This window comes from Vigna unguiculata, chromosome 5 (assembly GCF_037176805.1).
Source record: "Vigna unguiculata cultivar grain cowpea cultivar isolate G323 ecotype 2 chromosome 5, ASM3717680v1, whole genome shotgun sequence".
NCBI lineage: Eukaryota > Viridiplantae > Streptophyta > Magnoliopsida > Fabales > Fabaceae > Vigna > Vigna unguiculata.
Window position 1 is genome coordinate 21,864,828 of NC_140796.1, and position 4,260 is coordinate 21,869,087.

Consider the following 4,260-nt stretch of genomic DNA (forward strand, 5'->3'; position numbering starts at 1 on the left):
CGATTCCTTGGCGCCTGGCATGGGTATTTGGTTCAAAATCAAACTTCTGTTGTCCAAAACATGCTCCCTTGAGTTACTGCTTGTTTTCCTCCTACAAAAATGCTTCCTATTAACTTATTTAACATACTCAAAATAGAGATTAGAGATAAAACAAGGATAAAATAACTAAAACACAAAACAATACAAAACACACTAAACTTGAGAATATAACAAGATAAAAGCTAGAAAAAAGATGATTTATTGATGACAAAACACAAAACAATACAAAACACATAAAAATAGGTAAAAATAGACGCTATCAATTCCCCCACACTGAAAAACCTTGCTTGTCCTCAAGCAAAATGTAACTTGGCTTAGAAAGACTTCTACTAAACAAAGGTTAAACAACTAAGAAGTAAGTTTTGGTTCAAAATCAAACTTCTGTTGTCCAAAACATGCTCCCTTGAGTTACTGCTTGTTTTCCTCCTACAAAAATGCTTCCTATTAACTTATTTAACACACTCAAAATAGAGATTAGAGATAAAACAAGGATAAAATAACTAAAACACAAAACAATACAAAACACACTAAACTTGAAAATATAACAAGATAAAAGCTAGAAAAAAGATGATTTATTGATGACAATAAACACACAAAAATAGGTAAAAATAGACGCTATCAATTCCCCCACACTGAAAAACCTTGCTTGTCCTCAAGCAAAATGTAACTTGGCTTAGAAAGACTTCTACTAAACAAAGGTTAAACAACTAAGAAGCAAGTTCACACAATCAATTCAGATAACATTCATTAGAGATAAAACAAGCATAAAATAACTAAAATACAAAACAATAAAAAACACACTAAACTTGAGAATATAACAAGATAAAAGTTAGGAAAGAGCTGATTTATTAATGATAATAAACACACAAAAATAGGTAAAAATGGACGTTATCAACTTCCCTACACTTAAAACCTTGTTTGTCCTCAAGCAAAATGTAACTTGTCTTAGAAAGACTTCTACTCAACATAGGTTAAACAACTGAGAAGCAAGTTCACACAACCAATTCAGATAACATTCATTAGAGATAAAAACAAGCGTAAAATAACTAAAACACAATACAAAACACATTAAACTTGATAATATAACAAGATAAAAGTTAGGAAATAATTGATTTATAAATGACAATAAACACACATAAATAGGTTAAAATGGACGTTATTAACTCCTTCACACTTAAAACCCTACTTGTCCTCAAGCAAAATGTAACTTGGCTTAGAAAGGCATCTACTCAACAAAGGTCAAGCAACTATGAAGCAAGTTCACACAATCAATTCAGATAACATTAATGAATTCTCTCCTTTGAAAACCAAATTAAAGATAATGTGTGTAACTTTGCAATTTCTCAATCATGGTGCTCACAATTCAAATATCATAAGAATGTATGTATATGCTTTATAAGAGACTAACAACCATGGCAAAATTGTTTTCATTGATCAACCGAAGGGACCAATCCTCACTAGAAAAAGTGTTTCACTAAAGCACATTAATGTATGAGGGTGTGTGTTATTCTCTTTATTACCACTAGTTGCACATAATTTGACTTTGCTTTTCATTTCAAGAGCTAAGAGTTATCAAAACAGGAAAACATCAACAAGGACTTTATTTGGTGAATTGCGACAAGGCTAGGAAGGGAAATGGTGTTTCTAGGTAGTATGAACGAGTAAAAAGAGCAATCACATCAACTTGACAATTTTTGCATTCAACCCTCTTCTTTTTGAACTATAACACAACCAATCACCTCATTCCAACCACATTATTCATTTTTTTCTTTTTCTTTTAAAATAACATATTTATAAGAATGCATCACCTCAACCACAACCATATTTAATGTTCCTCATGTTTCCCCACTTTTGATAACTTCCCCCACACTTGAATCACACTTATGACCATGAAGAGTTTGCTCTGTCCACTTAAGGTGTGGTGGTCTAATGTTTTCAACAAGGATTCAAAAATGAAGGAAAGTTTCATTTGATGGTCAGAGGTTTGCACAAAGGTTTTAGTCTTTAAAAAATAGTTGGCTTTTTGGTTCAAAAATTGATGTAAGGAAGGAAAGAAAGAAAGGGAAAATGCCTTATTTAGATGTAGACATGCAATTGAAAATCAACTAGTAATGAAAATCAAGCAAAGTTAATTGTGCATAAAAAAAGATAGCTCTCAATAGATAAAAAATCTGAGGCTCAAAATCTCATTCAGTTTAGTCTTAAGGTTGTCATACAAATTGTCATAATCATTAACCACAATAAAGACAATGACAACATTCTCGTAATACCAACATGAGTACAACCACAAGCACAAGTTTTCACTTTGTCAAAACACCCTTGCAGAATATTCCAAATTCAAGTTATGATCACTTATACATGGTTCTCTTCAAAGTCATGCAAAACTCACTCAAAGTCATAAAACCAAATGTATCATATTTTTCAGACCAGCCAAGTCACACTTTTGATTATTGAAAGCAGGAAATGAGAATAGAAAAAGGAAAGCAAGTAACCTATTTTTAGGCATGTACACTTGTTGCTCAAATGTCTTTGCTCCTTGTGTATTCATCCTCATCATCATCAATATCTAGCACTCACAAGAACACAACAGATACTCGAACAAACAGGTTAACCTAATTTTTAGAAGCCAAGATTTGATAATTGAAAATTGAAAATCATATAAACAGGGAAGATAATTGAAAGGAAAAACATAAAAATAATAAGAAGAGAAAAATGTAGAACATAAACACAAACACAGAAACCAAACAACAATTCCAATATGCAGAATGATTAAAATAGATTTCCCAAGTAACCTCAGTCAAACCCCTTTTGTTGCAAGATCACTCAGTACTCTCAGAAGGTGATGAATACTGCTTTCCCTATTCTCTAAGGTAAAAACACTCAGACTATTATCTTCGTTTTATGGATCTATCTAGGTTAGAATGGTAATAAGCAAGAAACTTGAGAAAATATTTAAAATGAGAAAATGGAAATAGATAAGAAGATGGAACGAAAATTGATAGTCACATTTCTAAGAATGGAAGATAAGCCTAAGAGTTTAAACACACAAAAGGAAAAAAGACCTTTGATAAAACTCAAGGATTCTTGAATCACTCAAGAATTTAGGAGAATCACTCTCACTAAGATAGAAAAGATAAAACTCTAATCTTTTCTGAATAAAACTCAACTTGATTTCATTATAAAAATGGTTCAGCTTACAAAGGAGCTTTAACCATCAGAATTACAAAAGACACATAATTTTCAATTACAACCCACTTAAATCTATTAATGATCCATTCAAGCTAATAATGATCCACTGTTGAATTGCTGATTCTAACTGAAATTAAGGCAACCAAAAGTCATCCATAAGCATTCAACAAAGGTCCTATTGGTCTTTCAAAGGCTGGTTCTTAAGTTAACAAATGGGCCCTTATTTAACTTAAAAATAAAGAAACACTAAAGCTCATTAATTGGTCAACCCAAAATACAATTTGGTCAACCAATTTTACAAAGCATTGGGCTCTTATTTAAATAAAAGAAATTGCATCAACGTGGGTTGTTAGTTATCCTCAATTTGGGCCATATACAATTCACATCACCCCTCTTATTGCAAGATCACTCAGTACTCTCATAAGGTGATGAATACTACTTTCCCTATTATCTAAGGTAAAAAGACTCAGATTCCTCTTGTTGCGCCTATCTAAGCCGGACACACCTTACCTAATCCCTTGGCCTAAGCATGCATCAAGACTTGCATTAAGAACCAGAAAAAGTAGGGGCCAAACACACAGTCCAATCCTTGGTGAGTTGCAAAATTTGGTTTGATTTGGTTAGTTCGACTACTCAAATCCTATTCCTAGTGACTTTAAGCCTATGATAACTCATCAAGTTCCAATTCCTTGAATCTTCAACAAGTGAAATCATGCATTAAGTTCAAAAGTCTTAAGATTACAAATGAATCATGTTTTATCCCTAGATACAGATCCATTAGGTATTCAATTTCAGTTATAGGTTCAAAAGACATTTTCCAACACCTCAAGAACTACAAATCATGCATGGATGGCGAAACCCAAGCAAGCATTAAGCATGTAAATCAAATACTAACATTGAAATGCAAAAGCATATGTATTAACAACGCAAATTACACAAGAGTTTAGTTCATTACATCTAATCTCACCAATAAGGTCTAGCTCTCCATGGTGGAGAACCTAAGGTTTACAAACATGTTCCCTTGAGTTTTTG